Source organism: Mastomys coucha, unplaced genomic scaffold, assembly GCF_008632895.1.
Source record: "Mastomys coucha isolate ucsf_1 unplaced genomic scaffold, UCSF_Mcou_1 pScaffold14, whole genome shotgun sequence".
Classification (NCBI taxonomy): Eukaryota; Metazoa; Chordata; class Mammalia; order Rodentia; family Muridae; genus Mastomys; species Mastomys coucha.
Genome location: NW_022196896.1, coordinates 70916001 through 70929946, shown reverse-complemented (window position 1 = coordinate 70929946; position 13946 = coordinate 70916001). Strand labels below are relative to the sequence as shown.

Here is a 13946-nt window from a genome sequence, read left to right as displayed (position 1 = left end):
TTGGAGCTGCACCCCAGGGAACTTTTCCTTTCCTTTGCCTTCTGCCTGATTTCCCCTGATTTCATGAGACTGCCCGAGTTGCCTGCCGGTGTTGCTTCTGTCAAAGGGTTGTTGGTTGAGTCTGAGAGGTCGCTGTTCTTGGGATACTACTTGGATGCAGAAGCAGAGTTCACACCGTGCTTCTTAGTGGAGGGCTGTAGCCTGAGCAGATACGATTGAGCACTCCTGTGCTTCTGTTAGGGCGTGCTGGGTCAGGAGGTCAAGTAGGCAACGTTGGTATTAAAGTGGTGGCAAGGGACAACACGGAGGAGTGTGGGAGGAGGGCAAGGCTGCCCTGCGAGGGGTCTTGCCTGCTACTAACAGGAAATTGCTGGGCAGAGAGTGGCTGGTACGGTGCCTGCTGCACCGCATGCTGGTGGTCATGATTCTTTCTTGGTCAGCAAAGCTGAGGACTCACAGCTCCAGGGTCCAGGAAGAGACATTTGGACAGCTGCTTCCTTTTCTTTTTCCTCTCATTTCTGCTAACCAAGCAACTGTCACTTTGGTGTGTAGTAAAAGGCAGTGCTTGACCAGAATCCCCAAGACCCAGCTCACAACACACTTCTCAGACCCTGGTTCACCCCATGGCCAGGATGAGGGTGAGGCTGTGAGTTTAAATCCCACTCCAGTCACTTCCTAGCAGTGACCTTTGGATGCCATTTTCCTGATCAAAACAAGACTAATAGCTGGGTGTGGTGGTATCTGCATTTTAGGAGGTAGAAGCAGAAGGACTGGGAATTCAAGACCATCACCAGCCATCCATGACTATGTATTGGAGATCAGCCTCCATTACTCGAGGCTCTGCCTTATCTGCCCTATTCACCAAGTAGGGCTAATTTTACAAAGGGTGTATAGATTCTCATAAGAAAATATTCATGGGAAGCATCTATCTCAAGACCTGACACTTAACAGAAATACAGTAAATGATTGTTCACTAATAAAAATGAGAGTGTTAAGGCCACTTCTACTCTGAAAATTCATAGTTCAGTGATCTGAGCAGTCGTTGTCTCCATGGAGGTTTTACTGTGGAGTTAGGCTGTGGATTCTGGATTTCAGTTCACTGTACATGACAAGGTGTGCATGTTCAGCTCATTGGTAAGATTTGGTGTGACTCTTGGCCTTATTTTCTCTGCTATCCTTCCTCCTGTATCTGAGTTATAGTCTTGTACATATCTATCTTCTATATATCTATATATAGCCTTCGGGTCGTAGGGTTGGGGACAGAGCTTTTGCAGGCTTGCACGGTCAATTCAGCTTTGGCCTAAACTCTCTAGAGACAAAGGTTGGTACTATGCTTCACAAGCAGCTTCTTCTAGTTGTGGAACTGTAAAAGGCCTGGAGCTTGCTGTTGAAAAAGCAACACCGGGCCTTGGGAATGCAGCTCAGTGGGTAGACTGCCAGGTCCTTCTCCAGTACTGCACAAAGCCAGTGTAGTGGCTCTGATTCCCCCACCTGGGGAGAGAAGCAAGGGGATCTGAAATTCAAGGTCTTCTCTAGCTATATACCAAGTTAGAAGGGAGCCTGGGCTACATGATGAGGCCCTGGATTGTGTTTGTTTGTTTGTTTGTTTGTTTTTCTTAATCTTACTCAAGTGAGTAGGTGCCCAGCACAAGTGCACATGAAAGATTTTGAAAACAATACATGTATTTTCTAGACCTGACTTGCAATTATCATTTCTGGTTTTTAACAATTATTAACAGCCTTTATTATTAATGCTAAAATTTTGATCCTTTATGAAAACCATGGCAATCTCACTGAATGAGTTAAGCATCTTGTCTTGGTCAGGATCCAGTCCTTGTTAGAAAGACATTAAAGTCATCATTTGTGGCAGCCAGGTGTTTGGGTTTTGCAGAATAATTTGGCTCGGATCTTACAACTCATCTCCTCTGTGGCAAACCCAACCTGTTTTACTATTTTGAAAAATATATGGCTACAAAATGAATGCAAAACTAGCAACTCAGTCTGGGGCTACCCTACATAAGGCTGAGTGCTTCTTGCCTTAAAATTCCCTTAGAAGTCTTCGTGAAGATTTGAGATCAAGATTATTTTCTCATAGTCAAGTAGCTGCTATAGAATACATTAAAAATTCAACAAAAGTAACATGAGTAAGATAACTGCCTGACGTCTCCTAGGCACGTGATAATTCTGTTAGTGTTTGAAGGTTCTGTTTTGAGGACATTGTTAGGTGGTAAGTGCTGAGAGACCCCTATTACCACCCCACTCCTTTCCAGTACCCCTCACTCCTTGATCCTTCAGTTATAACCATTGATGTAACTCATTTAGCATGTATATGATATCTTGGGGGCACACTAGTCCTACATGTGTACACAACATTTGTATGGTAACTGCATACACTGTAGGTAAATATATAGTACATATATGTAACATACAAATAAGATGTACACAGTCATTCTTAGTATCTTTGGATTTGGGTTCCAGAGTTTTCCATGGATACCTACTCTGTGAGACTTAAGTTTTATAGAATATAAGATGCTGCAGTAGTTGTATGTAACATCTACCAGTGGTGCCATATGCTTTAAGTCACCTAGATGAACATGTTTGGTACAGGCACATATAGCAACTTAGCGTGATACATACTATATCATGTGTGCCAAATGTTTTCAATAGAATCCCATATCCATGGGTTCAGATGTGGAACCCATGGATTATAGGATAACTTATGTTTTTATATTTTTATCATTTGTATCAACAAAGCTAGGAGTAGTTGGATATAGATGTGTGCCAGGGTAATATCAGGACGTATTAAACCATAACTGTCTTCTCCCTTCTATCTTCTCCCTCCATATATCTCTGTCAGGTCACTGGAATAGGCTAGTATTCTATAACTGTCTATTTTATTTTATTTTATTTTATTTTTTTATTTTATTTTATTTTATTTTCATGCTCAGCTTTTTACTGTCTCTTCCATACTTGTGTTGATCAAGTGTTGCCTGGTTACAAGCTAATATATTTGTTGTTGGCTTCCAGCAAATCTCAGGATTGAGTCACTAAACTAGGTGCTTTTCAGCAAGAACAACATACATCAGGTAAATATATATCCTGGTTTGATGGGAATGTATTTGAGTCTCAACAAGACAGGGCCCCGCTGATCTCAGGAATCACTTCAGGACCAATTTCACCTGGGCCAGTCCCCTTGAAGGATCCAGACCTCCACTTTAGAGTTGTTGCTGTAGTCAGAAAGACTAGGTCAGAGGATGTGAACTCAGCTTGTCCCCTCAGTCAGTAGAACTGGGGAAATGTGGATTTGGAAACAAACTAGGGCCAACACCTGTGTAGCTGAGCACCACTAAACAAGCCATAGGACAGTTCTCTGTCATCTCTTCTCTTCCCAGAGTTGTGAGGAAGGAAGCTGGGCTCACCGGTGGATTCAGGCATTGCCAGCACTCAGGTGACTAAATCAAAAGCATTCTGTGTTTGAGACTAGCCTATGCTATAGGACAAGATCCTATAGCAAAGAGAGAGCCCAGGCATGGTACTATATTTGTAATCCCAGTACTCAAGAAACTGAGGCAGGAGGATCAGGTTGAATTAGAGGCTACCCTAAACTACAATAGTCTTAGACAAACAAGTAGCACCCCTACACACACACACACACACACACACACACACACACACACACTACAGAGAGGGACATGGAGCAAGGAAAAGAGGAAAAGAATGAAGTGAATTAGAAATATGTGACTAACCCAGTGGTTGGGGCCCTCATGGGGGTTGGCCAGGGTGTTCTCAGGGATACATTGCTTGATACCCATTCAGCGCTGGAGCAGCCTTTGTACTATACATGTTATATACACACACCGCCCATTCTTGAAGAGGCCTGGATTGGAGCCTCAGTTTTCCAAATTCCAAGTACCAAATTTTCAAATGGTGGTTGATGAAACCATCTGAACTACCCCATTCTCCTCAGGCAGCTAGATGACAGTGCTGGGGAAACTTACAGTGGAATGCAAACCTATAGGGAGGTAGATACACAGACTCAGCTACGACCACAAGGAGGTGGTCAAGACACAGCCAGAACCCAGACTGTCAGCTGACACTGGGAGTGTCTGCCACAAACCGTTCCCACTGCCATCATTCACATACTGCCATCATTCACATAGGAGACTTGAGCTCTGGGGACTCAGTCTTTCCAGAGTGCTTTGCCCTTTCCCAGCCCCAGTGCTCATGCTCCAAACATCTCCTCTGGCTCTTGCTCTCAGAGCTCAGACTCCAGTTCTCAGCCTATCAGGAATCAGCTTTCAGGCTGCAGAAATGCATCAGTGGTTAAGAGCACTTGCTGTTCTTCCAGAGGACTCAGCATTAGTAGCACATAACTGCCTGTAACTCCAGCACTGGAGGATCCTATGCTCCCTTCTGGCCTTTATACGTACTTCACACACATAGCATAAAGAAGTAGTCACACACTTATACACATCAATTTTTTTTAATTAAAAAATGTTAACTCTTATTGTTCCAGTTGAGATAAATATTTCAAATGTGCAAACATCCCAGTTTTCCTCATGTGTCGGGGGGCTGTGCTAGTCTTGAACTTGTGGTCTCAAGTAGTCATCCTGCTCCAATCTCTAAGTAGCTGAGGCTGAGGGGTGTCCTATTGGCCAGGCTTTAAACCCCACTCTTTGAAAAACTTTTAACTTCAAGGTATTATCTAGATGGATTCTCTACCCTCAAATGTAGAGAAATCACCTCCCAAAGTAATTCAGTAAAGATCTCACCGCAGAAGCCCTAGGAAGGGGCTAAAGGGCGCTAAAGGGAGCCTTGTCATGGACAGTTTTGTTCCCTACCTTGTGACTACGGATGTGCACATCTGACCAGTTCCTTTACTTCTAGAAAAGGAACCACCCCTGTCTCTGTTTCTGTTTCCCCCTTCTCTCCCGTCCCCCTTCTCCTCCCTTCCCCTCCCCTCCTCTTTATCTCCATCTCTCCGAGGGCAGCCTTGCCTTTATCTCCTCTAAAAGTCTTCCCTGCTGAAGAAGCATTGTTTCTTCTGTCCCTTTCTTTATAAAGCACCGTAAAGACCAGAATGACCTACCATTCTGGGGACAGGGTCCACATTGCTGCCCACCTTTCCATCAGACTGAACTCTGGTCCAAATGTCAGAATGACCATTTGATTTCTTTTCACTTCTAGTATAACTCCATAAGCCCCAAAACAAAACAAAACAAAACAAAACAGCTTTACCATGGAACAAGAAAATCCCAAAGCCATTTTTCAGTATCTGAGAAATGGCACTTAAAAGTGGATTTAATGCAAACTAAGTACTGGATTTAAATGAACAGAAATTGTGAGTCAGTCAATTGTATATGTGATAATTAGATGCTTCCATGAAATGAAATTTTAAATGAAAGCCATGCAAGCTGTGAATTCTAGTAAGTTTACTGATTCTAGTAAGTTTACTGAATGGCTTTTTTTTTTTTTTTAAATTCATAAGATTAAACTAGTTTGGGAAAGTAACTATTTTATAAATATGTATCACAAAAAATAATGTTTAAATCTAATAGGAAAGTAGATGGTTACCCCTACAACAGTTATGTTCACTATTGACCAATCAAAATACATTATGTTCTATATGAATGTCACAAGAACTAGGGAGATGGGCCAAAGCACTTGCCACACAAACAGGAGGATCTGAGTTGAAATCTGCAGAATCCACATAAAGCTAGACATGGTAGTATATGTCTGTAATCCCAATATACCCATGATAAGATGGGAGCTAGAGACAGGAGAATGCATGGTGTAATGTTTATTTCTGGTTGTCAACCTGACCATATCTGGAATGAACTACAATCCAGAATTGGAGGCTCACCTGTGATCCAGATCTTGAGGCTGGAAGACACAAGTTTCTGACCCGGATCTTAGCATGAAAATCTTGAGGCATAGTGGCTATGAAAAGCTTAGGCCCAGGCAAGGTAGTACATGCCTTTAATCCCAGGAGACTAAGGCAAGGAGATCTCAGAGTTCAAGGGTAAGCCTCAGACAAAACAAGTCCCAGATCAAGGTGTGGTGGTACATCCTTTAATCTGGGCCACACTTCCTCCTGGAGACCTACATAAGGACATTGGAAGAAGATTTGCTTTTCTCCGATGCTTGCATTTACTTGCCAGCGCATCTGTTGGAACCTACTTCTACAGAAGACCAGCTGAAATAACTAGCCTCATGGGACTGGGCAACTATTAGATTCTTGAACTTCCAATTAACAGCTGCACATTGTTGAGGAGTTAGACTACAGGCTGTAAGTCATCACAATAAATTCCCTCAATATAGAGAGACCTTCCATAAGTTCTGTGATTATAGAGAGCCCTGACTACTACCTGGGTATTCATAGTTTAGCTAGCTTAAGAGGTGCCTTCAAAGACCAACATCTGAGGTTGTCTTCTCACCTCCACATGTGTGTCTTGGCATGAGCACACTTGCACATGCATATGTGTGAGTTACATATACACCTAACCATACATACATAAAAAGATTTTAAAAAAAGAAAATGTGATATTAAAACCAATTATATATAATTAATATATACTAATTAAAATCTTTAAAATTAATTTTTAATAACAAAAATACTTGTATTTTTTAAAGGTTTATTTATTTATTTTATGTAGATGAGTACACTGTAGCTGTACAGATGGTTGTGAGCCATCACGTGGTTGCTGGAATTGAACTCAGGACCTCTGACTCACTCTGTAGACCAGGCTGGCCTCGAACTCAGAAATCCGCTTGTCTCTGCCTCCCAAGTGCTGGGATTAAAGGCATGCGCCATCACAGCCCAGCAAGATTTATTTATTTTACATAAGTACACTGTAGCTGTCTTTAGACATACCACAAGAGGGTGTCAGATCCCTCGGAAGTGCTCTTACCTGCTGAGCCATCTCACCAGCCCCTAGAAAAATACTTGTAATCTGTGAAAATGTAGTGAATAGTGAGAGCAACATTCAGTTTAGGAAACTAAACATTTTTGATACTTTAGAAATCTGTCATCTGCCCATCCTCAGCCTCATCACCCCTGGATTTATTTCTTCCCATGAGATTCCCCATGAATGGATTCAACCTTGTTTGTTCCTATAGATCATTTTTTGTTGTTGTTGCACTATGTCTTGTGGAGGAAAGCTGGGGCGTTTCCAGTTTCCTCTCATCTTGGACAAGATCAGTGTTCTTTTCTTGCTCATCTCTTTGTGAACATAAAATGAATTCCATGGAGAGAGCCATCAGCTTACCCAGACATGTCCAGGGCTTCACAGGAAGTGCTAGAACAGGTTTAGCAGTTTGGAATCTTCCGACATTACAGTTTCCACTGTGCCTTCTTCTTATATTCACATGCAGTTACCATGTGTTCTGTTAACTTCGGGGGCATAAAGTAACATCAATCTCTTTCAGGGATAATCTGCAACTTCATGATTATTACAGCATCCCACCTTTTGGGGGGCGGGAACTGGGTGTGTGCTTTGTCTGTACTGGCATTTTACTAGTTTCCCATTATATCCAGATACCTTTGGTCAAATATGTGAGCCCCTTACTGTTTCAAGAGGCAGTCTCCTCATGTAGGCTGGCCCTGAACTCCCAGTCCTGCCTCCTCACCATATGTGTTAGGTATACACATCTGCCTGCCTGATGAAAGGCACATGCTGTACAGGTTAATGAATTTTGACAAGCGTGGTAGTTGGAATGAGAATGACCTCCATAAATTCATATATTTGAATGTTTGGTCTCTAGTTGGAGGAACTATTTGGGAAGGATTAGGGGGTATATTCCTGAAAGTGGGCTTTGGGATTTTAAAAGCCCATGCGATTCCCAGTTACCACCTTTTGTTTTCCCCACCTTCCTCTTCCTTTCCTTCTCTTCCTACCTCATGCTTTGCCCCTCGCCATGATGGTTATGGACTCTAACCCTCTGAAACGGTAAGCTTTAAATAAACTCTTCTCTAAGTTGCCTTGGTCATGGTGTTTGGTCACAGCAATAGAAAAGAATCTAAGACAGCAAATCTCCACACTTTCACACCAGACACCTTAAACAAGGTACAGACTCTCCCTGTACCTCAGAGAGTTGATTTTGTCATTCGCCATTTAGTCGCCATGTCCCTAAAGTAAGACTTACTTTCTTGAGTGAAAGAACTTAAATTGGTGCTGTCTGCTTTTGAAACTTATGTAAGTGGGAGTTTATAGAATATGCAGCTTTTTATTATTTCATTTTTGTGTTTACATGTGTGAGGGCACATGCATGCCAGGGCACCATGTGTGTGGAGGTCAGAAGAAAACTGGCAGGAGTTGTATATTTCCTTCACCACATAGGACCTGAGGACCCGAGGCCTGGTGGTAAATGTTTCTATTTACTGAGCTGTCTCCCACAGCATTTTTGACATCCATCCATGTATTGTGTTTATCCATGTGTTCCTAAGCTAGTAGTCTACTATAAATGTGTCACAAATGGCTAGGCTAGGAAGATAGCTCTGACAGCAACTCCTTAGCTAAAATGTGTTACCTGATGGTTCTAAAACTCATTATTAATAGAACAAGAAGCATTATAGAAGCATTATAGAAAGCATAAGTTAATATAGAAACATTAAGAATGGCCCATGCCTGTAATATTGCACTTGGAGATGGAGGTAGCATTATCAGACTTTCAAGGTCATCTTCAGTTACATATTGAATTTGAGGACCTTGAAACAAAACAAACAAACTAATAAAAATGTATGAGATAGTCAGATACTACATGCTTATATTTGTTAAAAAGAAAAATTGCAGGGCTGGAGAGGTGGCTCAGCAGTTAAAAGCACTGACTGCTCTAACGAAGGTCCTGAGTTCAAATCCCAGCAACCACATGGTGGCTCACAACCATCTGTAATGGGATCTGACACCCTCTTCTGGAGTGTCTGAAGACATCTACAGTGTACTTATAATAAATAAATGAATCTTTTCTTTTTTTCTTTTTTCTTTTTTTTTGTTTTTTGTTTTTTGTTTTTTCGAGACATTCTCTGTATAGCCCTGGCTGTTGTGGAACTTACTCTGTAGACCAGGCTGGCCTTGAACTCAGAAATCCACCTGCCTCTGCCTCCCAAGTGCTAGGATTAAAGGCATGCGCCACCACCGCCAGGCATAAATAAATCTTTAAAAAAAAATTTTCACAATAGACTCTTCAAGAGAATTGTACCACCTTAAGCTATTCCCAGCAAAGCCTGCGGTTTCCCTTTGTTCTGTGTCCCCATTGACACTTGGAGTACACCTCTGCTTTTTTGGTTTGTTTTTCTTTTGTTTAAACAGTATTAGATTCTTAGCCTAGGGCCTCATAAACAAATGTTGTATCACTGAGCTGTATTCTTAGCCCTTATGTTAATCTTTTTTCTTTTCTCTTCTCTCCTTCCTCCCTCCCTTCCTCCTTTCCCCCTTCTCTCTCTGTCTTCCTTTCTTTCTTTCTTTCTTTCTTTCTTTCTTTCTCTTTCTTTCTTTCTCTTCCTTCCTTTCTTTCTTTCTTTCTCTTTCTTTCTTTCTTTCTTTCTCTCTCTCTTTCTTTCTTTCTTTTTTTTTTTTGAGACAGAGTCTCAATATGCAGCCCTGGCTGACCTGGAACTTGCTATGTAGACCAGGCTATCCTTAAACTCAGAAATCTGTCTGCCCCTGTCTTCCAGAGTGCTGGAATTGGAGGTATGTGTCACCATGTTCAGCTTGGTGTCAGTCTTCTTTTTTTTTTTTTTTTTTTTTTTTTTTTTTTTTTTTTTTGGTTTTTCGAGACAGGGTTTCTCTGTATAGCGTATAGCTCTTGCTGTCCTGGAACTCACTATGTAGACCAGGCTGGCCTTGAACTCAGAAATCTACCTGCCTCTGCCTCCCAAGTGCTGGGATTAAAGGTGTATGCCACCACTGCCCAGCTCTTGTTTTGTAAAGTGTCCTGAATTTTTTACTCGTGTGGAAAATAAGCTTTTCTTGTTTGTTTGTTTTGTTGGCTTATGGGAGTTTTGTAACTTTTTATGTGAATTGTCAGGTGTATGAATTGCAGTTTTTTTCTCCCAGTATGGCTTGACCTGCTTCGTTATACCCTTTTTCTGTCCCCCCCTTCCTTTCTATTCTTTACCTCTTTGAGATGAATATGTTGCTCCCCTAGCCTCTAGCTTCTAGACACAAATGATCTTCCTGCCTAACCTTGCCACATAGGTGGGACTATATAGTCAGGCACCGTAGTACCTGGCTAACCTTATGTCTTAATTGCATACTGTAGTTTGATAACAGTTCCTGAAATCTATTAGTCTAGGTCCTATTTCATTTTTTCAGTTTCAAGATTGTTTGAGCAATTCACAGTCCTTGGATTTCCATTTAAAATTTAAAACTAGTTTGTCAGTTTCTGCAGAAAAAACCTGCTGAGTTTATAATTTAGGTCTTTAATGTGTAAGAATAAGGTTTTAGGGTTTTATTTAGTGATCTTGTACATTCTTTTTTTTTTTTCTTTTTTGGTTTTTTTGAGACAGGGTTTCTCTGTATAGCCCTGGCTGTCCTGGACCTCACTCTGTAGACCAGGCTGGCCTCGAACTCAGAAATCTGCCTGCCTCTGCCTCCAAGTGCTGGGATGAAAGGTGTGCACCACAGCTGCCCGGCGATCTTGTACATTCTTGTTAAATGATTCTTTCATACAATATACTGAATACATTTTAAGATTAAAGTTTATAATTGTTATTTGTAGAAATGCAAATTGCTTTGATATAATTTTTTAATTAAATACCTCTAAATTCTTGCTCATTTTAATAGAAACTTTGTAAATCTCCCTGTAGACATGTCATGTAGACATTTGAGTATTAGTCTCAGAAATGCCCATCATAGACTTTGTCCTCTGGTTAAATCTCATGAAGAACATTTTAAACAAGCTTGAGAAAGGAAAAAATATAAAATATGTGGTTCAAATTTTAAAGGGGCATGAGGAAGTGAAATGGAGCTGAATCCTATATTCAAGGATATTACATTGAATTAAGGGAGTAATGACCTTGGGGCAAGATCCCACCCAGCTAAATTTAGGTCCAGGCGTGGTAGTACAAGCCTTTAATCCCAGGAGGCAAAGACAAGCAGATCTCTGAGTTCAAGGCCAGTCTAGAACAGTGCAAACTCTAGGTAAAGAGAAACTTAAATCCAGGCTTGGTTAACCACACCTTTAATCCCGGTGTTTAGGAGACTGGTGTCTACAAGATCTTATGCTGCAGAAGGTGTCATTCATGGGTGCTGCAGCTTAGACCTTCAGCAGCTTGGGTAGGACTCCATTTATCCTACCACAGGTGCTAATAACAGACATCTTTGTCCTCTTTTAAAAAAAAATAGTTGTAAAGTTTTGCTATTTAGGCATGGAGAGATGGCTCAGTGGTTAAGAGAGCATACTGTTCCTACAGAGGGTCTGAGTTGGGTTCCTAGCACCTATGTCTGTAACTTCAGCTTCAGGTGGATCCTATACCCCCTGGTCTCTGTGAGTACCTGCACTTACATGTACACACGCACACAGAGATATACACATGCACACACATAATTAACAAGCTAGTGGGGTTTTCTTTGTTTTAGGTAGTAGAATAATATTCTGCAAGCTTTTGATATACATAAATATTAACCGGGCGGTGGTGGCGCATGCCTTTAATCCCAGCACTTGGGAGGCAGAAGCAGGAGGATTTCTGAGTTCGAGGCCAGCCTGGTCTACAGAGTGAGGTCCAGGACAGCCAGGGCTATACAGAGAAACCCTGTCTCAAAAAAAAACAAAAAACCAAAAACAAAAAAACAAAAAACAAAAAACAACAACAACAACAACAAAAACAAAAACCCCAAAAAATAGATATATATAAATATTGAATTTTAATTGATATTTTATGCTCCTATTAAAATAAAGACATTTTTCTTTTTTAGTTGTAATTGTGGAAAATAAAATCAACAGATATTATCATCTTTATGGACCTTCCTGTGAATATGCTGCTAATAGAGTATTATAATAGCCATATTTTAATTTTACTGTATGTTGAGTGATTGACTCAGGTGATAAAGAGCATGCTCATTTGTAAGAATAACCTAATTTCTCTTTTGGGAACAAGCACTGTTGGGCTTTAGTATCAGTGATATGCTTCATATCGGCTTCATAAAGGGAGATATGAACCCTCCATTTTTTTTTTTTTTTGATTCTCAGAATAACTTTTTTATACAGAATTTGTATTATGTGATTCTCAAATGTTTAACAGAATTACATCAAGAACACGGTGCTTGCTTTGGGAAACAGTGTCCATGAAATCAAAGCATAGCTGGTGCTCTGTGTAGCTCATAACCCAAGTCTCATCTTAGCTGCCGATCTTGGCTACATGCCAAGAGGAGAGAGAAGCAAGGCCTGAGAAGCCCACCTAACTGTTGTCTTCAAGTCAAGAGAGTAGACATCTTTAAAAACATATGGACAATATCAAATTCTCTGGTACCAAACCCGCAGGGAACCATAAAAAGTGAATTCACCACCCAAAGCAGCCAGTTCTTATGGCAGCACATACAGAGGCTAATAATGTTTTTTGTGTTCATTAGTAAAAATAATATTTTTATATTAGAATTTTCTTTTTCAAGTATTGTTTTGTGGAGAAGGCCATGCTGCTGCAGTGTGCATGTAGAGATCAGAGGGCAGCTTGTAGGAGCTCATTTTCACCTTCACCCATGTTAGGTCTGGGGATCCAACTCAGGTCCCCTGGCTTGACAACAAACAACTTTACCTGGTGAGTCATCCCTCTAGTCCTACGTGGGCATTTTCAAAGACACATTTAATCATTAGTGGCAATATCCTTCAAAGACAAGGTGCATGACCTCAAGTTGGTAGAGAATAATGATTAAGATTGTTACATTGCTATGAAAACCAGCCAATAGGAATGAAGCTTCCAGGTCAATACCAGCTAGATATCTTCATGTTCTGTGACTCAAATATATATATTTGATATATTTACATATATTTAATATATTTGTATATAAATGTGCATGTGTTACCCTGTTGGTCTAGTAGCAGCATTGTTGCCTCCTTATAGGGTAGATCCAGTGTGTGTGTGTGTGTGTGTGTGTGTGTGTGTGTGTGTGTGTGTGTAAAGTTTTACAGTGGTAAGTAGGCCTCAGGTTACTGGAAGGCCACACACACATCCAAGAATATATGGGCAGCACAAATTGAACCAGATGGGTAAAATAAATAAATAAGGACCCAAAGTTAACTCAGTGGGTAGAGAACACATTGTATGAAATTCTCAAAAAACTATTAGTTTTAAAAAAGTGATGTAAAAAGCAAAATTCAAAGACCTTTATTTTGGCCTTTAGGCATTATTTCTCAAGTCCCCATGTATTTTTTTTTTATTAGATATTTTCTTTATTTACGTGTCATATGATTTCTCCTTTCCCAGTTTCCCCTCAAAAAACAAACAAACAAACAAAAACAACAAGAACAAACCCCTGTTGCCTCCCCACTCCCCATGCTTGCCACCCCACCCTCTCCCACTTATTGGCCCTGGCATTCCCCTACACTGGGGCACAGAATCTTCACAGGGCCAAGGGCCTCTCCTCCCATTGATGATCGAATTTGCAATCCTCTACTATACACATGCTGCCAGAACAATCAGACCCCTCCATGTGCAGTCCTTGGTTGGTGGTTTAGTCCCTGGAAGCTCTGAGGGGACTAGTTAGTTCATATTGTTGTTCGTCCTAAGGGGCTGCAAACCCTTCAGCTCCATTGGTCCTTTCTCTAACTCCTTCATTGGGTATTTTCATGTATTTTTTAGTCTTATTTCCCTCATGAAGTTGTGAGGCCCTTGGGAAGCAAGTACCAGTCTTAGAACTTTTTATTTTGTTTACACACCAAGAGGAACTTGCTGCAAGTTGGACTTAATGTTAACACAGATGTGTTGCCCAATGTTTACCTTTTTGTAATTC

The 13946-nt window shown here is 40.9% G+C and overlaps 1 protein-coding gene across 2 annotated transcripts in view; it reads left to right on the top strand.

Moving 5' to 3' along the window:
• Tgfbrap1 (transforming growth factor beta receptor associated protein 1) overlaps positions 1-13946 on the top strand; it is a 53134-nt gene that overhangs the window by 6941 nt on the left and 32247 nt on the right. The window lies entirely within an intron of this gene.